The sequence below is a fragment of the Corylus avellana genome, chromosome 9, assembly GCF_965113065.1.
Source record: "Corylus avellana chromosome 9, dhCorAvel1.hap1.2, whole genome shotgun sequence".
Lineage (NCBI taxonomy): Eukaryota > Viridiplantae > Streptophyta > Magnoliopsida > Fagales > Betulaceae > Corylus > Corylus avellana.
Window position 1 is genome coordinate 8119650 of NC_142498.1, and position 25521 is coordinate 8145170.

Genomic DNA, 25521 nt, shown 5'->3' on the forward strand with positions numbered 1-25521 from the left:
AATCCGTTAAGTGTTTTGACGAAATTTGAATGTAGGGATTGAATTGTGATTTTAGCGTACTCTGAGGATTTTTAAATTAGTTTTTATTCATAGGGAATAATTTATAATTTAGGCCAACCAGGGAAACTGACTTTACATTTATTTCAAAATTTAAAAGATGGAGAAATTACCCTTTCTCCCCATGAACTATTGCGCGATGACCATTTTCTCCCATCAACTACCAACTTTACATAACGACCCCATCAAACTATCATTTCGTTACCAAAAACCCCCCTCCGTCAGTTAAGGTCGTTAAGTCGGATGGTCAACCATGTGAACAGTACCTATGCCGTGAACAGTGTCGTGAATAGTATAGTTGATTGTCCAACTTAAAGGCCTTGATTGACGGAAGGGGAGTTTTGGTTACAAAATGATAGTTTGATGAGTTCGTAATGTAAAGTAGGTAGTTGGTGAAGAGAAATGATCCTCGCGTGGTAGGTTATGGGGAATATAATTTCCCCTTAAAAGATTAAGGGATGTTTTCTATTTTTTAGGAATTTGATTGACATTTTACATAGAAATCCAACATGAATGACCCAAATTGGGCATCAAGAAAATAAAGAAAGGAAAATGGTAACCATTCAAAAATTGTGAAATTTTCAATCTCCACGTGAAACTGCCTCAAGTAGGGCTGGCAATTTTGACACGACCCATGAACCCGACACGAATACGACACGAAAACCAGGTATTGGGTTTGTCCTTATTGGGTTCGGGTCTTAATCGGGTCTACCCGTTTAAGACCCGATTAATTCGTGTCTAGCGGGTCAACCCGGCGGGTTGACCCGCCAGACACGGTTACTGTTCGGGTCTAGCAGGTACCCGTTAGACCCGGTTACTGTTCAGGTTTAGTAGGTACCCATTAGACCCGGTTACTATCCGGGTCTAATGGGTTCCCACCAGACCCAGTTAAAAAAAAAAGAGTCAAAAAATGAGCAAATTTGTATTGTTTCATAATTCATATCTTTGATTACATGGGATGGATCATGGATCCTTCAAGACTTCAAGTGGACAAGTATTTTGTAATGAATTATGAATTTAATGTTGATGTAGTTTTGAGTTTTGTTTTTTTTATTTTTTTTTTTATTATTATTTTGTTTTTGTTAGCTTTTTTTTTATTATCTTTTTCTTTATTACTGTGATGGAAATGTTGACACATTTTACCTCTCAATCTCATTCATATTTTGATAATTTTGAAATAGAAATTTTAGTTTTGTCCCTACTTAGACTTTATGCTTTATGAGATATCGATGAGGGCCAAGTGGCTTACTAGTAACCAAGCGTCCAAGCCAACCCCTCGAGTAGGTCCGACTTAATAGATTTTGAGGCCTAAGACAACAAATTTAGGTAGGGCCTTTTTTATATTTAAATATTTAATTAAATGATTTTAATTTAAAAACATTCTTTTTGCCCTTAATTTTTTGTTTTTTCAAATGATTTGCAAAATTCATCTATGTTATGAGATATTTAATTTCAACAGATTACATATATCATATTTTGTGTTGAAATATACATAATTTTTTTTTAGTGGAATGTAATTTGAGCAATTTCTTTATACTGAAAATTATTTTAATAAATGAACTTAGTCAATATGCTTACTTGTTTTAAGTTTAGGTGAAATCATGAGTTTAGTAATTTTTTTTGGAGTACAATTACAGTCACTTTCCATTTTTTTTTTTCTTATCCTTTATTAGAGCCTTTAATATCTTGAAACTCAATTTTTTGCATTGACAATGTATTGATGTATTATTATTACAATTTTGAATTTTTTATTTTTTAATTTTTTTAATTTTTATAGTTTAGGGTTTTAACGGGTCGTGTCTATCAAATTAGACCCAGTTATTTTAAACGGGTAAAACGGGTCGTGTTGGGTTATCCGACTATTTTCGTGTCAGACCCAATTACCCGTTTAGCTAAACGGGTCATGTCTGTGTATAAGTTAATCGTGTAACAGGTACCCGCAGGTCGTAATCGGGTCGTGTCAGGTACTCATTTTGCCACCTCTCCTCAAGAAAAGACGCTTTTTCGCTGTGCATCCGGATCGACTTGGCGCTAGCGCATGACATTCAAATTGGCTCGTCGACATCGTATATGAGGCTCCGAGAGCACGCAGCAAAGAGATAGCAGGATTTTGCGGAACGCTCCGAAGCTCTCCGTCTTCGATCATGGTGTCTGGTTCGCCACGGACGCGCATCGATGAGGTCCATTTCTGATCCGATCTTACTATTTCAAAACTAGCCTCAACGGTCGTCTTGATGCACATTCTGTACCATCTAATACATTATTATTTTTTTATTATTATTATTGTTGGGAATAAATTCACACTATAAGCCCACCAAATTCTAGGCCCAATGGCCAATGATAGGCCCATGAAGATATGAATTAAATAGCAAGGACTATTTAATTAATTGATAGTCTTATATTCCAATTAGGATAATATTGGAATAAAGACGTCCTACTTATCTCTACAAGATGACTACTTAAAATTATCTCTACATGATATCTGTTGAATGTTTATCTTTACATGATAGCTGTTGAGTTCTATCTCAACTCTGGGCTCTCAAACCAATTCAAATAAGAAGATCCAGTCCAAGTCTACTTCATCTCCCCGAGCCTATAAATAGGCCCCGACACAAGGTACTAAAGGATCTTGAATGCTAAAATATCCTCACACATATTATTGAGCGTATTGAATTATTGTGCACTGAAGCACAATATTTCTCTTAGAAACTTTCTGACTTTGGCATCGGAGTGTCCCTGGGGAACCGGGGACCCCCTTGACAATGCTGTCTTTTTTGTAGTGATTTGGAGTGCACGACGACGTATTGAAGACCCTGAAGAAAGCGCATCCACCGTGTTGAAAACTATTCTAACAGTTTGGCGCCGTCTGTGGGGACGACTAGTTCGTTTCTCATAAAAAAAAATTTATTTATCATGGTGTGCATTGCCATAGCAGATCTGCCTCTTACATCGCAGATTCACCGTTCACTGAAACCCAAACGATCAGCCCGCGGCAGCCATCACTGATCCGCACGATCTGCCGAAGCAAGCCAAGTGACCGGCGTGACCCACCTCGCCGGAGACCCAACGCTGGCGCGACTCATTGCTGTTAGAGTGCCAAGCCCGCGACATCGACAAATCTCCACACTCTCACTGCTGCTGCCAGAGATCCGATCACACGTCCCAGACCCGTGACCTCCGATCTCCAGACGCGCCAAAGACCCAACATTGACGCAACTCACACTGCCGGACCCAACGCCGGCGTGACCCGCTGTTGCCGGAAGCCCGCAGCATTTCCGATCTCCGAAGCCTGCAGCGTCGCCAACCTGCCACTACCGGAGCGCCGGACCTGCACGCACCGCCGGATCTGCACACATTCGGCTACTGCTCGTAGAAGAAGAAGAAAGAAAAAGAAAAAAAAGAACAAAAAAAATTATAATAGCATGTGAAGGGCTGTACGTTGGAGGAATTTGGAGAAGAAAAGGGCGTTTGGTAACAGGTTTTTCTTATTCATTTATATTCCTATTTTGGTTTTGGAATAGCTTATCCTGATTTAAGTTTATATTCTTATTCTGATTTAGGAATAGCTTATCCTGATTTAAGTTTATATTCCTATTCTAGTTGAAGAATAGGCTATCCTGGCTCAAGTTTATATCCCTATTTTTGCTTAGGAATAGGCTATTCTGGTTTAAGTTTATATTCCTATTCTAGTTGAAGAATAAGCTATCCTGGTTCAAGTTTATATTCCTATTTTTGCTTAGGAATAGGCTATTCTGGTTTAAATTCCAAATTTGGTTTTGATTGGTTATGAGAATAAGGTAATTCTTATTCCAAATTATTACATTCCGGGGATACTCTATCCCAAATAAGAAGAACCGGGTATATCACTCCCAGATATGGAAAAGGAAGAACCGGGTATATCACTCCCGGATATTTCAAAGAAGAACCGGGTATATCACTCCCGGATATTTCAAAAAAGAACTGGGTATATCACCCCCAGATATTTTAAAGAAGAACTGGGTATATCACTCCCGGATATGGCAAAGGAAGAGCCGGGTATGTCACCCCCGGATATATCACCATCGGAGACAAGGAGAAAACCTTGGTTAAAAACAACTAACGGGAGACAACCCGGTAAAAAACAAGAAGATTTACCCCAAAGACAAGGAGAAAACCTTGGGTAAAAATAATTAACGGGAGACAACCCGGTAAAAAACAAGAAGATTCATTTCGGAGACAAGGAGAAAACCTTGGGCAAAAACAAGAATAGGGAAACAACAAGGACAAGGAGAAAACCTTGGGCAAAAACAAGAATAGGGAAACAACAAGGACAAGGAGAAAACCTTGGGCAAAAACAAGAATAGGGAAACAACAAGGACAAGGAGAAAACCTTGGGCAAAAACAAGGATAGAGAGACAACCCTCTAAAACAAGGACAAGGAGAAAACCTTGGGCAAAAACAATCAACGGGAGACAACCCAGTAAAAAACAATTAGCTACCCCAAGACAAACGGAGAATAAAGGTTAGTCTGTTGAAAGACTTGTGAATTATTGTTTAAAGATTATTATGCTTGGAGCATTTGAGAGATGATCGGGCATGATCCCCAAGTATCTCAAGGATATGACAGGCTTAGCTCCCGGGCAAAGGAAATAATTGGGGGGTACTCTCGACAATCATGAGACAAGGAGACAACCTTAGGCTAAAAACAAGCAACATGAGACAATCCAGTCACAAAACAAGGAATCACCCCAAGGTGAACGGGGAACAAATGTTAGTCTGCTGAAAGACTTATAAATTACTACTTAAAGGTTATTGTGCAGGTGTGGATTATTTTGACGACTTGGAGAGCGACCCGGGCATGATCCCTGGGTATCTCAAAACTAGGATGGGTTTAACCCCTGGCAAAGGATAGAGCTGGGGGGTGCTCCTGAAAACTCAGGCGATGCCAAAAACAGAGCTGAAGAGCTCCAACTGACAAGCTCAAAGTACACTCACTAGGGAGACACGAGTCTCGGACAAGGTTAAACAACAAGCCACCAGAAGGCTTTGACTAAATTCCCATTACCCAAGTACCTTGGCTAAGGGAATTGGGGCGTAACTGTTGGGAATAAATTCACACTATAAGCCCACCAAATTCTAGGCCCAATGGCCAATGATAGGCCCATGAAGATATTAATTAAATAGCAAGGACTATTTAATTAATTGATAGTCTTATATTCCAATTAGGATAATATTGGAATAAAGACGTCCTACTTATCTCTACAAGATGACTACTTAAAATTATCTCTACATGATATCTGTTGAATGTTTATCTCTACATGATAGTTGTTGAGTTCTATTTCAACTCTGGACTCTCAAACCAATTCAAATAAGAAGATCCAGTCCAAGTCTACTTCATCTCCCCGAGCCTATAAATAGGCCCCGACACAAGGTACTAAAGGATCTTGAATGCTAAAATATCCTCACACATATTATTGAGCGTATTGAATTATTGTGCACCGAAGCACAATATTTCTCTTAGAAACTTTCTGACTTTGGCATCGGAGTGTCCCCGGGAAACCGGGGACCCCCTTGACAATGCTGTCTTTTTTGTAGTGATTTGGAGTGCACGACGACGTATTGAAGACCCTGAAGAAAGCACATCCACCATGTTGAAAACTGTTCTAACAATTATTATTTGTTTTCTGGGTTTAATTCGTAGTTGAAGACAACGAGAACGAAGAATAGGTTGTTTTCGAATTAAATGGTTGCATAAATAAATTTGATAAAATTGGAAAGGCTGTATTATTCCATCGGACTTACTTATCAAAAAAAAAAATTGGAAAGGCTGCGACATTTCGTCTGGTTGCTGAGAAAACTGTGTGAGAAAGAAACGAATAGGGTGTGATTTAATTATGAATGCTTTTCCTTTTCGTTTCCACACTTTCTTAGTAACCAAACGGTGTTCCTTTTTGTTTTCCTAGTTTCTCTGTAACCAAACGCGGTGTAGTACTTCGTGGAAAGAATAAAATTGGAAAAAAAATTCTGGCTTTCAAATTGGGTTTGCTCTAAATTAGTAGTTTAACTACAAATTACATTATTGAGGTAATGCCCGGTTTAATGTAACTTGTGGGTTGCTGCCCAATTTTGTGGTTGGTGTTACGGTGTGCAGTTCTTTGTTTCGAAGAAAAGGAAACCCATATCACCTGGTCTCAAGTCTGGGAGAAGCAAAATTGCTGTAAAAACTACCCTGGAAGGGTCTCCGAGTGCCAAAGGTACTCTGGACAATTGCTTGGTGACTTCAGATGATGATAAGAACTCGGCTAAGCCATCATATTCAGCTGGTGATTCTGGGCAAGATTCAGTTAAAAGGAAGTTGGCATTGGAGATTAATAATTCTTCCAAAGATGAACTTAAGCGGCCCTCGTTTTCAGAACAACTGGACTCTCAAACTTCTGAAGCAGTTGAAGCGGCTCAGAAGGATGCATCTTTGGGATTATCTGGTATGGGTGATGTTGCTGCAGGAGGTTTTGTAAAGGGTTGCTCAACTTCTGAACAGGGTGTTGATAACTCAGCTCAAAAAGTTTGCTACTGACTTTTTGTCTTTATATTGTAGGTACTGTGCTATGAATTTTGGGAACCATTTTTTGTGTGCATCTTTTATAGATATCTGGCTTAGCAATTTTTGCCTACTTTAGAATTGTTCTTTCCACTAATGGCATTTGGGATGAACTAGAAGTTGTGGTGCTGTTCCTTTATTTTCTATTTTTTGTTTTCTGATACTTACATTTCTAATCCTCCAAAATTTGCAGTGACTTTCAATCAAGTACAAATTCACAGTCAGAGCCGAAAGTGAATGACCAAAAGAGAAATCGTAGCCCCTCGTGCCTAGACGGGAAGGATAAAGCATGCAGGATGAGGCATTGCAATACTAACCAATCACATTTAGAAGGTGAAGTCACTGGCTCTAATAAGAAGGATCCAGAGGACATGCAGTCTGGTTTTATTGATAAATCCATGGTATCTGTTTTCAGCTCTTCGAGGGAGGTAAGGTCAAGTTTAAACAACTCAGTTATGAATCTTGTAACCAGATTTTGATGGTTCACATAATCTAATATTTATGATCATTATTGTTTTCCATGGGCAGGTTACTGATGGTAATGGTCCTATTGAGCTTCAACCATGCTTGAAAAAATGCGGTAATACTCCTAAATCATCTGTAAATATGACAGAATTCTGTACACCGGGTTCTTCGGCTGTTAAGGTATGTGTTTGTGAAACCCCCAAGTAAAGGCATGGAAGCTCCATATTTTCACCAGGAGAAACTTTTTGGAATGAAGCAATTCAACTTGCTGATGGTTTGTGTGTTCCAATGGTTAACGTTTCTGCTCAGGCTACTGAAGAAACTAATATTGTGAAGACCCAATTTCATATCATGAATTCATGCAATTTCAGAAATGGAGTCGATCATAACAAGTCAAAGGAAACATTGGATGAGGGTGAGAATAGAGCCCGACAAATGGAACTAAGTGCTTCTTTGGGTTCACTTGTGAAGCATACAAAAGATCTGGACAAAGAAGTATCCCTGCTTCCTGTTAAGCATTTGGACTTCTCATGTGAGGACAAAAATCTGGATGAAGGTATCCCACCCCATTGTGCTGTTGATGATTCAGAATGTGCTACTCATAGAGGTGGTGAGCAATCTGAATCTGGTGCTGTAGATCACAAAGGGATAGAAAGTAGTAATATATTACTTCGATGTGGGAAAGCTCAGATAGTTGAAGAGATACATGTGGTACAGGGGATGACTTCTGTTCTTGCAGTAACCAAGGGGAAAGTGGATATATCGTGTCCAGAAACTGATTGCATGACATCTAATTCACCAGTTAATGAAATCAAGAATTCAATTCTTAAACAGGAATCTGATGAAGCAAGTACTCCTTCAAGTTTTGTGCTGCTTCAAGATCGTTTAGATCTAAACCGTTGGCTTCCATCTGAAATATGCAGTATCTATAGAAAGAGAGGAATTTCGAAATTGTATCCTTGGCAGGTAACTTTAGTCTTTTGATGAATCCATGGCTCTGATTGCTATTAAATAAAATGATTTTGCAATTGATATGAAATTATTTCTGGTTTTAAATGGTTGCTGCAAGTGGTCAACTTGGATGTAACATATGATTAGTTTTTTCTTCTGCCTTGAGCTAATATATGTCTCTTATTGTTGCATCTCTGTTTGTGCTTTTCAATTGATTTTACCATTTATGTGATTTAGTATCATGTTGTAAGTTTAAAGCTATGTAGCAAGGGTACTTCTATATGGGAGCTCATCTTCTGTGTATCAGATATAGACACTTCTTCGATACTCCCTAGTACTTATATGATATTTAAAAATTTAAAATTTGGGTGAGTAATTGATACTTTTTGGATCCTTTTGACACTTATTAGATTCACCTTTAATGTTATGATACATCAATTACCACTCTTATATTAAATAGGTGTTGCAATTGTATGTGAAAACATAGGAAGGATTTATGACCTAGGTTTACACTAGTGTTTGACTTACAAATGCTTGTGTGTTAAACTTTTATAAGTTGCACCTATAGATCATTTAACAATAGAACAAAATGAACTACTCCTTTTGTCCCAGTTTACATATCGTGCTTTCCTTTTTGGAATGTACCAAAAAACATGCCCACTTTCTATAAGTGGAAATTCTTTTCAATTTGTATTTTACCACTAAGCCTTGAGGTCAGGTTATGATTCAAACCGTCTTGAGGGAGCGCTTATGAATTCCCCATTTATTGGCCTGTATAGGCCCATCCTAATTGGTGCTCCAACGGGTAAAGTACTATTATGGTTACACTTAGGTAGAGATTTCAATCTTTGGTTGCACCCCTTACCCTTTATCCCTAAAAAAAAGTCATACCATTTCAAACTAGCACATATAAATTGAGACAAGGAGATTATGGGTATGTTTGTTAATGTGTTTTGGGGGTATTTTTTGTTTTTGGTTTGAAAAGTGTTCTGATTGACATAAAAGTGAATACAGTTTTTTGTGTTTTGATGAGTATTTTGTGTTTTTGGTTGTTTGTTAATATCTTTGACTTGAAAATAGAAAACAAAGTTGTTAGCAAACATGGTCATGCATTTCTTTTCTTTTTTTGGATAAATAATCAACAAATATCATTAAAAGTGTAAGGCACCCTAAGTACACAAGATGTATACAAAAGGAACACTTAGAAAGAAGAAGCAAAAAGAACAAGGAAAACCCAATCAAAGAAACCTGCAAAAGCCCATAAGGAGAAAACTACAACGAAACTACAGGAACACCCCTATAAACTGCACACTGTGCAAAGCACAATTCTTTCCCTCAATCAACCCTCTCACAAACCAGGAGCACAACCTAGGCTTCAACATAACACTGAAAGAACCCTCTTGCCTTTACCACGGCTTGAGCAATCACCTCTTGCATCAAGTTCATGGAGCATTCCAAATTTCTTAGATCCCTACTACCTTTCGTACCACGTCTAGAAGGAGTAGCCAAAACTTCATGATGGTGTTCCTCTCCAAGAACATGGCCTATGTATTTCATATTTGCAGTATCCCCGGTTTATATAACCTATTTTTTCAGTATTGACTGTACTGATGTATATGTATCATATGGGATTAAAATTAGGTACCTGTATCCCTGCTTCCTAGGTTTAAAATATAACCTACATACTTTTCCATTTTTAGGTTGAGTGCCTTCAGATGGATGGTGTTTTACAGAGAAGATATCTAGTATATTGTGCATCTACAAGGTATTTTCCCTTGTATTTAGAATTCTTAAATTTTCTATCATACAATCCTCTCTTAATACTTGTGGTTACCCTTTTTTTTTTTGTTTTTAAATGCTTTTTCATATTCTTATAGTTCTTCAAACCTATGTGAATAAATCAATATAGATGCAACTCCTTATATGCCCCACGCAATTAGATATTGAGAAATCACAGCTAGCTAAGAAAGTTTTTGTGGAAATCATTAGTGATTCTCTCTTTTCTGTGTTCTTGATTGGGCCAATGAGCAATTTAAAGCTTCTAGCCATAATTTTTATTTCGTTAACATATACCCGATTATTTCTTAATGCATTGGAGTGTGTTTATGTTACTTTTGTTTATGTTATAATACAATTTTGTTTTTGATTCAAATTAACTTTTCACTTCCGATTGCTAGTTATTTATTTATTTATTTATTTTTAAAACCTTTTTTTTTGATAACCTTGTCATTGGCAGTTTTAATCCATATCCACCAGAAATTTATTCTCCTATTACAAGCTTTTGTTTTTCTTTTTGTGTCTTTGTTTTTTTTTTTTTTTTAAGATTTTTATATTTGGTATACTGAGGATGCATGTGTTGTTTAACATTGCTTCCTATGCCACAGTGCTGGTAAAAGTTTTGTTGCTGAAATTTTAATGTTGCGGCGGGTCATATCAATTGGAAAAATAGCACTACTTGTGCTTCCTTATGTATCAATCTGTACAGAAAAGGTGCTTTACCTTTATTTATTTTTATTTATTTTTAATTTTTTTTTTTTTTTTTGAAATTGAATCAAGTAGATATTAATTACAGTTTCCTTAATTTATATGTATTTCTTGTCTCTGTCCTATTGGGTGCAGGCAGAAGATCTGGAGGTTCTTCTTGAACCACTTGGCAAGCATGTTCATAGTTATTATGGAAACCAAGGTGGTGGAACACTTCCTCAAGATATTTCTGTTGCTGTCTGCACAATAGGGAAGCCAACTTTTTAATAAACAGATTGCTTGAAGAGGGTCGCCTATCTGAAATTGGAATTATTGTGATAGATGAACTACACATGGTATTTTAGTCAGAGCTTGTGGTGGGGTTTTTAATTAACAATTTTTTTTTTTTTTTTTTTAAAGATCTGTTGCAAGTTTTACTTTATTTTTTATTTTTACTTTATTTTATCTTCCAAAGGCCTTTTTCCGTTTAGTTTTTCTGTTTTAGGCTTTAGGGTTTTGCTCTTTGATTGAATTACATGGTAGGTTCTCATGCATATATTCATTAACAGGTTGGTGATCCGAGAAGGGGTTATCTTTTGGAACTTATCTTGACAAAGCTTGGCTATGCAGCTGGTGAAGGAAATTTAGAGTCAAGCAGTGGAGAAAGTTCGGGTATGAGCAGTGGTAAGGCTGACCCTACTCATGGTCTGCAAATTGTTGGAATGAGTGCTACCATGCCAAATGTGGCAGCAGTTGCTGATTGGCTTCAAGTAAGTGGAACTATAAACCATTACTCATATTATAGTCGTTCACTTTAATCTAAAGATCTGCTAGTGGCCAATGAGCTCTTGCTCAAATTGCAACCTCCTTCCCTTGTAGAACAGGATGGAGTATGAAGTTGTGAAATCAAGATCCATCTGATGTGCATAACTTTCCAAAAAAAAAAAAAAAATGAGCGAAAGTGTAAAGATCTGCAAGTGCCACCATTCTTACATAAAAAGGGCGTTAATGCTTGAGAAGCGTCCCAAATGCCACCTAATTGTGCTTATGTGGACATATCACTAGCCTAATACTGGTCTGGAATACAGAGGCTAAGAGCTAAAAATGGGCAATGATTTAACTATAGGCTTGAAAATTGGTCCATAGAAGCTTGACTAATATGTTACTCATTTCATTAATTATCTTAGTCCTTTTTTGGATAACCATTGTGAGCATTTAGTCCTCTCTCCTTTTCATTTATAGGCTTAAGAGTGATTGACAATTAGCTGAGTGCATAGAAGCTTACTCTAGGGTATCTGTACTTTAAATCGGACTAAAACTTATTAGCATGAGGATGTCAATGTTGTTGATTTTGACTTTCGTGAAACCGAGAGTTTGTTTTGTGTGGAAGGAAATTTTGGACGCAAGTGACTCAATTTTTGGACATCTCTATCATCATTACATTTTAGGCTTTACAATGTGTTGGGAAGACCCTGCAGTTGAAAGGCTTTCTTTTAGGGTTTTCAGTTATATGTTGCCTTTAGGTTAAAAAAACAATTTTTTTTTTTTTTTTTTGATAAGTAAGAAGCTGATTTTATTAAAAGCGAAAGGCGCCCCTAAGTACACTAGAAGTATACAAGGAGGATCACCTAACTAGAAAGGGAAAAACGTACAAGGAAATCATCATAGCTAACCGAAATCGGGAAAACAAACGCTACAGTCCAAAGATACAGAGTATGGAACCAAAAGGATAAAAAGTCCTCGAAAGACCTCTCCACATCCTCGAAGCACCTATTATTTCTCTCTCTCCAAAGACACCAAAAAAAGCAAATAGGCACCATCTTCCAAACTGCAGCACTCCCCCCCCCCCTTCCTGCAGACCACCAACAGGCTAGCAACTCAAAAACCCGACCAGGCATCACCCAAGATAACCCAAAACGGCCAAAAAAGGCACTCCACAAAGCAGACGCCACCTCACAATGGATAAGAAGATGATCCACTGTCTCCTCACTCTTCTTACACATCCAACATCTGTTTACGACAATCACATTTCTCTTTCTGAGGTTATCTAAGGTCAGAATTTTCCCCCAAGCCGGCTGACCACGCAAAAAATGCTGCCCTTGGAGGAGCCTGAGTCCGCCACACACTCTTCCAGGGGAACCTCCTCCCTTCCGAGCATGCCAAGGAGAGAAAGAGAGACTTGACCTTGAACGTACCTCTTTTGGAAGGGTTCCACCATAATCTTTCTTCCGACCCTCTTCTCACTCCTGTAGAATGTAACACCTGAAAAAAGGAGGCAAAGGCCTCCACCTCCCAATCATGAGCCTCCCTCGAGAAACTCACGTTCCACTGGTTGGACCCCCCTAGCACCTCCACGTTATCCGCAACTGAGGCTTCCTTCGCACAAGCAATACTATAAAGGATCGGGAAAGCTATCTTGAGGGCTGAGTCTCCACACCACCAATCATGCCAAAAGCTAATCCTAGACCCATCCCCCACTGCAAATCACGTAAAGCCTTTGAAAGTTTCCCACCCTTTCCTAATATTCTTCCATAACCCTACCCCAGATGCTCCTCCAGGCTCAACGGAACACCACCCTCCCCATAAGCTTCCAAACTTCGCATCTATCACAACTCTCCACGAAGCTTCTCTTTCCGCCCCATAGCGCCACAACCATTTCCCTAAAAGAGCGCGGTTGAAGACCAATAAGTTCCTGATCCCCAACCCTCCTTCCTTGATCGGAGTGCAAACCTGCGACCACTTCACCAAGTGGTATTTGAACTCTTCGCCAATCCCTCCCCAAAGAAAATTGCGTTGAAGCTTCTCAATATGCTTAGCAACACTCACCGGAATAGGAAAAAGAGACAAGTAATAAGTGGGCAGGTTAGCAAGAGTGCTCTTAATAAGGGTGACCCTACCCCCTTTCGACAAATACAACCTTTTCCAGCTGGCCAACCGATATTCAATCTTCTCAATCACTCCATCCCAAATATGCTTGGACTTATAAGAGCCTCCCAACGGGAGACCAAGGTACTTCACTGGCAAAGGAGCTGCCTCACACCCTAAAATACCGGCTAACAAAGCCACTTGCTCCACATTCCCCACCGGAATAATCATCGATTTAGCCAAATTAACCTTCAACCCGGAAGCAGCTTCAAACAACAAGAACAAGCTCCGCAAGTAACGTAGCTGGGCAGGCCTAGCATTGCAAAAAATCAAGGTGTCGTCGGCAAATAAAAGATGAGAGACTGTAGTGTTGCCGATTTTGAAACCTTCTAACAACCCCCCATGAACTGCCGCCGAGATCATCCTACTCAGAACCTCCATCACAAACACAAAAAGCAAAGGAGAGAGTGGATCCCCTTGTCTCAAACCCCTGGAGCTACTAAAAAAACCTTTAGGAGACCCATTTACCATAATCGAGAACCGCACCGAGGAAATGCAATGTTGAATCCAAGAACACCAAGCCCCTCCAAAACCACACCTTCTTAGTAAATACATCAAGAAGCCCCAATTCACATGATCGTAAGCTTTTTCCAAATCCATTTTGCAAATGACCCCTGGCTCCCCAGATCTCAACCTACTACCAAGGCATTCATTAGCAATCAAGATAGGATCTAGAATCTGTCTACCTTTGATGAAAGCATTTTGTGACTTGGAGATAATCTTGTCCAACACAACCTTCAACCTATTTGCTAAAACCTTGGCAATAATTTTGTACATACCTCCCACAAGGCTAATCGGGCGAAAATCTTTAAGGTTGATGGCACTGGGAATCTTCGGAATAAGCGAAATGAACGAAGCGTTGAGGCTCTTTACAAACATCCCGCCAGCATGGAAAGCACTGAAGACCCTCATAATGTCCTCCCTCACCACATCCCAACAAGCTTGGAAGAACGCCATAGAAAACCCATCGGGGCCCGAAGCCTTGTTGCCATTCATCTTAAACACGACCTTTCTAACCTCTTCCTCTTCAAAATCTCTCTCCAACCAGCTGGCCTCTCCCTCCGAGATGGAATCCAAGGAGATACCATCTACCAAAGGCCTCCAACTGTGTTGTTCAGCAAAGAGCTTTTGGTAGAAATCCACAATGTGCTCACTAATCTCATCCTGATTTGAAGAAAGATTATCCCCAATCATAAGATTCTCTATCGAATTATACCTTCTATTAAAGTTGGCTATGGAATGAAAGAATTTAGTGCACTTGTCCCCTTCCTTTAACCAAAACACCCTCGATTTCTGTCTCCAACTTATCTCCTCCATAAGAGTACACTTCTCTAATTCTTGAACAACCTCGGCCTTCCTCGCTAATTCCTCCACATTCAAAGCCCTACTTTCTTCGTGCTCATCAAACACCCGAAGATCTTCAAGAAGAGTCCTCTTATTCCTCTCAATGTTACCAAACACCTCCTCATTCCAAGTCTTCAAATTCAGCTTCAAGGCCTTGAGCTTACGAGCAAGAACAAAGCTCGGCGTACCTTGGAACTCATAAGAATCCCACCATTGTTTCACTAAGGCAACAAACCCTTCCTCTTTAAGCCACATATTCTCAAACCTGAAAGGCCTTTTCCCCTGGGAAATCTCCCCCAACTCAAGCATAATTGGGAAGTGATCCGAGCAAAGACGTGGGAGCCTTTTCTGCCTCACCCCTGGAAACCAGGCTTCCAAGTCTGGAGAAACAAGAAACCGATCAATCCTAGACCATAGCGGAGGGTCTTGAGAGACCGACCAAGTACAAACACCCCCGACAAGGGGAAGGTCCATAAGCCCTTGTTCAGAAATAAAATCTGAGAAACCCATCATAGCAGAATCCAGACGAGCTCCACCTGATCTTTCACTAGGGAATCGAGTAACATTTAAATCTCCCCCAATACACCATGGCAAGTTCCACCAACTAAGAACACCAGCCAACTCATCCCAAAGGAGCCTTCTATCCCTATCAATATTCGGACCATACACCCCTGCAAATGTCCACACAGAGAGATCTGCCACGTTCCTGAAAGACAAAGCCAGGGTAAAATCCCCTATACAGACGTCAATCTTCTCCACCACCCTAGTATCCCACATGATTAAAATACCTCCCGAGGCCCCATTAGAATCCAAACAGCACCAATCCACATGATTTCACCTCCATAAACTGCGAACCATGCTTCTAGACATACCCTGAATCTTGGTTTCTTGAAGACAAACAACATCTGCATTCCAATCCCTAAGCAAATTACTCACCCTCAAGCGCGTATCCCTCTTATTCAACCCTCTCACATTCCAAGAGATAATGCTTATCTTCATAACACAACTACATTCCCCCTCCCTTTCCTGCTTCCCCGAATCGAGCTCCCACTTCTGGCATCATAATTCACCGAACACTCCAAATTTCTCATCTCCCTTTTACCCTTAGTGCCGCTACTAGAAGTAGATACCATCCCATTATTTCGGCGCTCCTCTTCTAGAGAGTTAAACAATGCTAACAACTGCAGCTTATGACAGGCAAACGAAATCCCCACGATCGGATATATCTCATTGGCACACTGAATAACCCAATCGGAAAAGCCTGCTGCATCCCCTGAATTAGGACCATAACTGTTCAAAGGTGAAGGCCCCTCTGTTCCACACGGCTCTGCCCTCCCGTCTTCCTTACTCCTATCATCAACAATGAGTTCACCCCCACAACTCTTAGCTATCACCTCCTGCCCAGCCTTTCTAGACTCAACCAAGCCTGAACACCGGAATCCAATAATTGAAGGATCATCATCCCAAACATGCAGCCCACCAGAATTCCTTAGTTCCTGCTCTTGACCCATTCCCCCACTAGCCTGACCGACAACCTGGAGCACTTCACCGCCAAACCAAGGAACCACCTCACTGCCCTCACCTACTGTACCAATCATCACCGGCAACTTCTGGTGCGAAACAGTATCCCCACCGCCCAAAACCACCATCCCCGGTACTCCAACAGCTCCAGATGTCTCCCCAGACTCGGCCCACTCAATTTCCTCACCGGCAGCGACCAAAAATGGCCCCTCTAGCCTTGTCTGGCTCGACCGAAACTCCCCCTCGTCCGAAATCGCGACCGCCGGAGCACTGAGACACTCGCTGGCCATCTCTGACCCGCCGGCGACAACCTCCAACGGCATCTCCGGCTTTGTCTGGCACGGAAACACTCTCGCCGGCGTGCAGTAGCTGATTCCGGCCAGGCTCGACGCTTCTTTGCCACCAGGAAGCTCACCGGGACCATCACAAGAAATGTCCACTGTAGCCGTCGGTCTCTCCTCTGATTGCGTCCCTCCTGCTGCCGATGACGACGCACCTGGGTCACCTGCCGGAGACCTTCGGCATCCCTCCTGCAAGCCGATCATGTTAAACACCTCTGGCGCTTCCTTAGGTCTTGCCCCTTCTGGACCAGACGTGCTTGGGCTGGACTGACCAAGACCCAGGCCCATCTTCCTACGCCTATACATAGCCACCACCTTCTTCTTTCCCTTAAGCTTTCTCTTGGGCCATTGTTCTTTCCCCTTAGACCCATCCACCCCCTCCAACTCCCTAGCCTCCAAGTTAATCTTCTTGGGCTGGGCCTCCCCTTGCTTGAGAGAGAGCCCTCCTGCCAGACCACAAACGCACGCCCCGCCAGACCTTGTGTACCCACTCCTTTCCTCCAGATTTTTTATTAAAAAATCAAACCTTTCTAGACCCACGTCAATCTCTCCCCTCAACCTGTTCAACGACTCTTTCGCATTAATGAGTTCAGATTTTACACAAAACCAGGCCTGCGCTTCGAGCCTACCTACCCCCTCCCATCCCTTCACGTGATCATCTCCAACTTCCGATGCTGCCATCATTGCCGAGGCATTCAACCTGCTCGCCGGAAACTGATTTTTGCTCGCCGGCAACCTGTTGACAACACCCCGAGACCCCCCTGCCTTCAGGTTGCACATTCCTTCCTCGCCAGAGAATTGGTTCCTCTTCGGTTCCTCCACGCAACCGCCATCATTCCTCACCTGAATCCTCTCCTTGTACGTACCCACCCCCTATTCCGTGGAAGCATGGTATTGTTTATCCTTCTCTGCAGCAGCCTCCTTCAACCATAAAGGCACCTTGGCTATCGGCTCGGAATAAGCATCAAAACAGTCATCTGCCGGTTGCAACGATGACCCCAGCACTTCCGCGAAACTCCTCCTTCCCACCCCCTCAAACTTCTTCTTGTCTACTGTGACCTCCCTGACCTCGCACAGTGCAGACTTAGCAAAACTCACCTCCGAGATGAAACGTTCCCAACCTTGACCAACTCACCCTTCTGGTATAATAATCGATCCTCTTCTTTGCCTTCCATCATATTCTTCTACCGTCAGAAAACGTCCATACCTGTTAGAGCATTTTTGCGCAATAATCCGAGGAAACCCTGCTCTGGATTGGTCCCAAAATACCTCCGTAGTTTCCACTGCCACCAAGTCCTCCACAATGCGCCCAAACCACATCAACTCATCGTTCTTCAAGAAAATGGTTTTTTGTATCCTATTGCTTCTTTCAAAAATCCTCACCTCTGATCATGAGAGAAACAAAATACAATAGGTGAGAGAAACAAATCGCCATAGGAAGCTTTGATCATGAGGTGTCTATATAGTTTCCAGCTTGCATCTATTGTTCGTTTACTTTTGTCGAAATGTTTTTTCCTTCTATTTATCACAATGTTCTTGCTAGTTAAAGGTGATTAAATTATTGTGGCATCTACTTTTTACATCTTGCCTTGGGGAAGGATACTAAACATTGCCACGTAGTTGCCGTACCATTCTTGTGTGGTTGTTTAACTTAAGATCTATTTTTCCTAACTCTGCCAGCAGGCGGCATTATACCAGACAGATTTTCGACCAGTTCCATTAGAAGAATATATTAAAGTTGGTAACACTATTTATAACAAAAAAATGGACATTGTGAGAACAATCTCTAAACAATATGATCTTGGTGGTAAAGATCCGGATCATATTGTCGAACTATGTAATGAGGTAGGGACCTCTTATGATGCAAGGCTGTTTTTGGGTATGATCCTTGAATTTGAACAATTATAAGCCAAGGAAATGTATTTCAGGTTGTTCAAGAGGGTCATTCAGTGTTGATATTTTGCTCTAGTCGAAAAGGGTGTGAATCAACTGCAAAGCATGTTTCAAAGTTCCTCAAATTATTTTCTGTTAATGTTCATAATGATGAAAGTGAGTTCGTTGATATTACTTCAGCTATTGACGCCTTGCGAAGGTGTCCTGCTGGACTGGATCCTATATTAGAAGAAACTGTGCCTTCTGGTGTTGCCTATCACCATGCTGGCCTCACGGTCTTTATTTGTTTCTTTATTTATCTAACTTGTTGGGGTTATTTATTTCATTTTCCCGTGGTATGTTCTTGCTTGCTTTCTTAATCTTTTGATTGTCTTAAAGTATTTTCTATTGTTGACTTATTGACTATTGATACTTGTGAGACTTCCTTACTTCTAAAAGTTTGGCTGTTCATTTATTTTTTCTGTAGGTTGAGGAAAGAGAGATTGTTGAAACCTGCTATCGCAGGGGCCTTGTATGTGTCTTAACTGCTACATCTACCTTAGCCGCTGGGGTTAACCTGCCAGCTAGGAGGGTTATTTTTCGACAACCCAGGATCGGTCGTGATTTTATTGATGGAACAAGGTACAGAGAGATGGCTGGTCGGGCTGGTCGGACTGGAATAGATACACAGGGGGAAAGTGTACGTTTAGTTACTTAGTTCCTTTTTATTTTTTTATAATTTTAGTCAGGGTACCTTTTATATCCGTGTCTTTTGGGATGATTGCCAATTGATCATGTTATTTTTAGTTTTTAGTGTCAAATTAATGCTTTTTATTATCTTTATTTCCTATTATATATAAAATATATCTCTCTCTCTCTAGTTTTTTATATTTTATGTTTGGTGTATTTCATTGAGGATATAAGTCACTGCTATTATATTAATATGTTGATTTTTTTCATTATTATTTTACCTAACTAGGTATTAATTTGCAAACCGGAAGAGATCAAAAAAATTATGGCCCTTCTTAATGAAAGCTGTCCACCTTTGCATTCTTGTCTATCTGAAGATATTAATGGAATGACTCATGCTATTTTAGAAGTTGTGGCTGGCGGAATTGTCCAAACTGCTGGTGATTTTAATCGATATGTCAGGTGTACTCTTCTAAATTCCACCAAACCATTTCAAGATGTGGTGAAATCAGCCCAGGAATCTCTTCGATGGTTGTGCCACAGTAAATTTCTTGAATGAATGAAGATACTAAGTTATACAGTACCACACCATTTGGACGTGCAGCTTTTGGCAGTTCTTTCAGCCCAGAAGAATCACTTGTAAAAGATTGCACCTTCTATTTTTGTTATAATATATTCAATTTCCTAACCTATTGTTTTACCGTGCAAGACGTAAGCAATCTTGGTTTGAGTAGTTGAAAAACAATTTGTTGTTGAGATTGACTATAAACTTTTGTTTGGTTTCCTAGATTGTTTTGGATGATCTTTCAAGGGCAAGAGAAGGATTTGTGCCTGCATCTGATTTGCATTTAGTTTATCTAGTAACACCAATTAACGTTGATGTTGAGCCAGATTGGGAACTGTACTACGAAAGGTTCATGGAATTACCTGCTCTTGACCAGGTAATTCTGCTTATTATAGTGGCTTCTGTGATTCCAAATGAGCATTATTAACCCCTCTTTCTTGCTTTATCTTTGGATCTTCTGCTTCTTATTGAATACTGCCTTGTGCGATTCTGAATGAGTACTTCATTATGAACCAACCTTTTGTGGTTAATATTTTGGAATATTATTAGAGATTGTTTGGAGTTCCATTGGTTGCTTTGTGAGAGAAGGGATGTTTCCTAGCATCTCTTGGGGGCAAGGGTCGAGTTCTACTATGATTTTGTTTTATGCCTCCATTTTCAGCATTATAGAAAGCTGACCTCAAGGGCCGATTAGCGTCATGAATGCCATTAGGAGTTTGAAACTCTGATCTTTTTAAACGGATTTCTCTTGGCACATTAAAAAAATTGTTCATATTTTTAGGAGCAGTTATAGATTTACCAAATGGTAGAAATAAATATGAAGTAGGTTTCTTTCTTCATTAATTCATGTTCATGTTTGTACCTCATTGATATTGAAATTGAACTAATAACTTTTACAAAATTTTAATGCGATTTATTCCCCACCTATAGTTTTCATTTTTTCATTCAAAAGTTATAATTAATAATCATGTGTATGCAGTTCTCTGTGGATCTTAATATTTTGAATCAATTTCTTTCCTTTCTCTAATGTGTAAAATGCAGTCAGTTGGCAACTGAGTTGGAGTAGTAGAACCGTTTTTGATGTGCATGGCACATGGAGCACCTATGCGCACTTCAAACCAATCAAGGGACAGTATGAAGGGGTTGCATGGCAAATGTGAAAACCGACTTGGGATCAGAAACAGTACTATGCTGTCAGATGATCAAACACTTCGAGTTTGTAAACGTTTCAATGTTGCACTCATCTTATCAAGACTAGTGCAGGTGTCTTTCTAATATATTTCTTAATTTTCCTCAATCTTTGTACATAACCAACCACAATATTATGTATTGCATGCTTTTTTATTTATTGAATATCCTCAATGTGAATGTGACTTGGGGTAACTTGCAATGCTATCTTCTGGTCTATCTTCCCAGCTTTTATATGGATTGCGTATCTATTGGTTTCACCACCTAGATATGACTCCAATTCCTCTTTATAAGGGGGCATTGTTCATACATGATTTGTTTTTGTTTTTTTTTTTTTTTTGGGTTCCCTGCCTTGCTTACATTTTCTCAAATCCGGGATGAAGGAAGTTCCTGTGGCTGAGGTTTGCGAAGCTTTTAAAGTGGCTAGAGGAATGGTTCAAGCCTTGCAAGAGAATGCTGGAAGGTTTGCATCTATGTTTCTGTGTTCTGTGAAAGGCTTGGATGGCATGATCTCAAAGGTTTAGTTGCCAAATTCCAAAATCGCGTTTCATTCGGAGTGAGAGCAGAAATTGTAGAGCTTACTACTATTCCATATGTTAAGGTACTTCTATTAGTGGAATGCCTTTTCGTTGATGTCTTGAGGAGAACCTCACCAGTGGCTTCTGTAATAATCTGGGATGGGTTGTTTCTTTTATTTGGCCTTTGGAGCTTTCTGTAAGTAGTGAGGGATTGACTGTTTCTATCATTTGACTTTAGGGTTCTCAAGCAAGAGCACTCTACAAAGCTGGCTTGCGTACACCTCTCGCAATTGCAGAAGCTTCCGTTCCTGAAATTGTCAAAGCTCTTTTTGAATCTTTTTCATGGGCAGGACAAGGTGATACTTCAGAGATTTTTCGTATTTGACTTTGGTTAGTATTTATAATTACAAGTGATGCATGAGAATATCTTTGTTCTCTCCTGAATTTCTAATCAAGAATGTTCTAGACAATAAACTGTATTTGATTTGTGGGTATTAATGCTTAACATAGCTGTCATAGAGTCTGGTTATTGGAAAATTTCTTTGGGAAGTTTCATAAATCACATAATTTGCTAATCAAAAACTCTAAAAAATGTTACTTTCATGATTATTGTCAGCCTTTTACACATGTAGAAAGCAAGTATAATCTTGGTATTCTATCATGACAACAGTCTTACATGCTGTTGCACTTTTAAGTCTTTCTTTGAAGGAGTAGATGATTTAGACTCCCCACATTTCTTACACAAACAGCACCACTAGACCACAATAACGTTCATTTTCTGTAAATTATCTAAAGTTCTGATTTTCTCTAAAGCTAAAGTCCATGCAAAGAACACCATTCTCGAGGCTCCAAGGAATGAAATAAATAAAAAAGCGGTATGCAAAGATTTTTGTTGACGAATTTTTGAAGAACTCTTCAAAAGAAAAACACTCTAGGAGCAATCAGCCACCAACAAATTCCCATATAAAAGAAGTTTTACAACCTATTTAAGTACTCACAAATCCTTTGTAGACTCAAAGCTTGGCATGTAATCCCACGAGTGACACACTTGATCTCCGCTCCAAAGTGGCTCCAGAACTTTGGCTTTCTTCTATAGTGACCTTCCATGAACGAACTCATTCAATCTTCGAAACTCCAGCTCAGATGAACTCACCTGCCAATCCCCAACTATCAGAAGAGGATTTAAAGTTTTATTGTGGTTTTGGGAACAAGGAGAGAAGCAAGAATGAAAGTTTAGGTTCAAGAAGAAAATAAGCTCTCTCTTTAGGGTTTCAAGATTACCTCTCCTTACCTCAAAAGTTGTGCAATACCTGTTTATTTGGGTAGGGCAACATATGGTCATTAAATAGGGAATCCAATTTAAAAAGAATTAAATTTTTGTAAACTTGCTTGAGCGGCTGACACGTGGTGGTCGAGCAAAGTTTTTGTTTTTGTTTGGTGTAACCTCTGAACTTGCACAGTCGAGCGTGACTCGAGTGAGTCTTCATAATGTGCAAGTCTGAACCCAATTTTGAATCGGACTAAACTCTAACTCAATTACTGTTCAATTAAATCCCAATTGACCCATATTTTGACACTTGGATTTGCCAATTCGAATACAAAACCCAACAAGGTCATCATTTGCGAAAATGTTTTTTATGGGTCCACTTAAGAAAATTATTGGAATGGGTTGTGTTTTCAAAGAAACGAATACTAAATATGCTTATTATAAAAAAAAAAAAAATGAAATAAAAAAATAAAAAATAAGAGAGTGCCTGAGTGGCCACCCTCAGTGGTGGATGCCACCCCTATCCGGTTGGGGTGGCCGAGTAGCCACCCCTCTCCTCCATTGGGGGTGGCTTTGCGACTCTCTCTCTCTCTCTCTCTATCTCTCTTATAATTTAGAAATAATAAGTTAGTCCATTCACCTGAAAAATTGAGCACTTGTTTTCTCAAAATATTCCTATGAAAAGGTGTGAAGAGATTTCTAAAAAGTGTGTCGTGTTTTGTTTTTGAAAAAGTGTTGTGTTTTGAAAAGTGAATTGTTTGTTAAATGTTTTTAGAGAAGTATGTTTTTAGTTTTGAAAAGAGAAAAGACTTTTTGAAATTGTTTCCAAACATAGCCATAAATGCTCTCTATGTTTTTGGCTCCACAGCTGTTTGTACTATAGTTGTTTCTGTTCCCAGTATAATTAAATATTTTAAGTAGATGCCTTTTGTAATGCATGGGTTATTAGTGCTGGTAGATTTTATGCTTTATGAGACTGCATGCTGTTATCCTTCATTTCCTGCTTCCAGTTAAGTTTGTTCTCATGTAATTGATCTTCGGTTGAAAATTATAATGCATTTATTACTGGTTTTTCATAACTTTTAATACTGGCAAGTGGGCAATATAACTGTTAGAAGATTCGGCACAAAGACGCGTACAACTTGGAGTGGCCAAGAAGATAAAGAGTGGTGCACGCAAAATTGTTCTCGATAAAGATGAAGAAGCAAGGATTGTTGCCTTCTGAGCTTTTAAATCACTCGGATTTGATGTTCCACACTTTTCTCAACCCATACTGTCAACTGCCACTGGTGATCACGTCAGGCAAGGAGCTGCAACTATATCTTTTGGAGATGGCACTAGTAGTAGCTTTGTTAATGTAGAGCACGTGAAGCCTGCTTCTACTAACCCATCCATTGACGAAAATGAGAGTTCTGATAAGGTTGCTTCAGAAAGTGAGGGAGAGAAGTTTATGAGAACACTAGATATGGTTTTAGTGGCTCCAGCAGAAGTAAACTCAACACTGCAATGTACTGTAACTTTGGGGCTGTAAGTTCTGTGGTACCAGTTGAAGGGTCTGTAACCAGTAGTGCTGAGCTGAATGCTACTGTTGCTAATGCCAAAAGTGCAGATATGACTTGCACTATTCAGTTACAAAGACCTGGTGACGGAACTGGGTATCTTGATCGTGGAGTGCAGGAACCACACAACAGGCAAAATTTGTGTGTTGGCAATAAGGAAAGTGCTTGTGCGAAAGGCCCGATCAATGCAATTCATACGCCTGGCGGATTTGATTCCTTCTTGGACCTCTGGGAGACTGCACCGGAATTCTATTTTGATGTCCATTACAACAAACGATTGGAAGTAAATGCTGTTGCCCCCTTTGAAATACACGGCATGGCCATTTGTTGGGAAAGTTCTCCTGTCTACTATATCAATCTTCCCAAGGATCTACTGTGGTCTGACAACAGAAGAGATGATTACTTGTCCTTGGGTATATTTGGTGATAAGAGTACTTCACCTCATGAGCATTGGCTGGAGATAGTTGGAAAAAGATGGAATAGGATTGGTAAAATGCTAGGGAAAAGAAATGTTAGAAAATTTACTTGGAACCTAAAAGTTCAGATTCAGGTTCTTAAAAGTCCTGCAGTTTCAGTTAAGAAATTTGGTTTAGATCTTGCTGGGAAAAATTTAGGTCTTGAACTCATAGACAACTCATACTCATTGTTGTCTCCAGTTCATATAAAAGATGGAATTGACATGTGCATTGTGGCATGGATTCTTTGGCCTGACGAGGAGAGAAGCTCTAACCCAAACCTGGAGAAGGTAATTAGGAGAATCATATTGACCAGTTTGGGGTTAATATCTAGCATGTGTAGTGTGTTTTTGAAACAGATGGGGTTTTTAATTACTACAATGCTGAAAATTATGGCAAAATGACTTCTAAAGTTTTTGAAATCTTGTCATTTAGTTAATAGTATTATGGTGTTCTTCATTTCTCAAACTGCCTTATGATGCTACACTAATGCTTAAAATAGGAAGCTAAGAAACGGTTATCCAGCGAGGCTGCAGCAACTGCTAATCAGAGTGGCAGGTGGAAGAATCAGATGCGAAGAGCTGCACATAATGGGTGCTGCCGCCGGGTTGCACAAACACGAGCCTTATGTTCTGTACTCTGGAAGTTGCTTATTTCTGAAGAGCTTATTGAAGCATTCACCCTTATGAATATAGAAATCCCATTGGTAAGTTATCTTACGCTCTCCGCAATAAAATTCTAGAGTTGTATGATCTGGGGCATT

General features: G+C 39.9%; 1 pseudogene across 1 annotated transcript in view; it reads left to right on the plus strand.

Moving 5' to 3' along the window:
- The first annotated feature begins 2193 nt into the window (after positions 1-2193).
- Positions 2194-25521, plus strand: part of LOC132190868 (helicase and polymerase-containing protein TEBICHI-like) — a 32282-nt pseudogene continuing 8954 nt past the window's right edge. The window contains exons 1-18 of the transcript XR_015909171.1: positions 2194-2237; positions 6188-6631; positions 6828-7062; positions 7163-8065; positions 9751-9815; positions 10435-10540; positions 10670-10869; positions 11083-11283; positions 18328-18489; positions 18573-18812; positions 19004-19216; positions 19496-19845; positions 19995-20147; positions 20813-21034; positions 21343-21560; positions 21716-21833; positions 23860-25048; positions 25261-25464. The product of XR_015909171.1 is annotated as a helicase and polymerase-containing protein TEBICHI-like (transcript). The remainder of the gene's footprint in view (positions 2238-6187; positions 6632-6827; positions 7063-7162; positions 8066-9750; positions 9816-10434; positions 10541-10669; positions 10870-11082; positions 11284-18327; positions 18490-18572; positions 18813-19003; positions 19217-19495; positions 19846-19994; positions 20148-20812; positions 21035-21342; positions 21561-21715; positions 21834-23859; positions 25049-25260; positions 25465-25521) is intronic.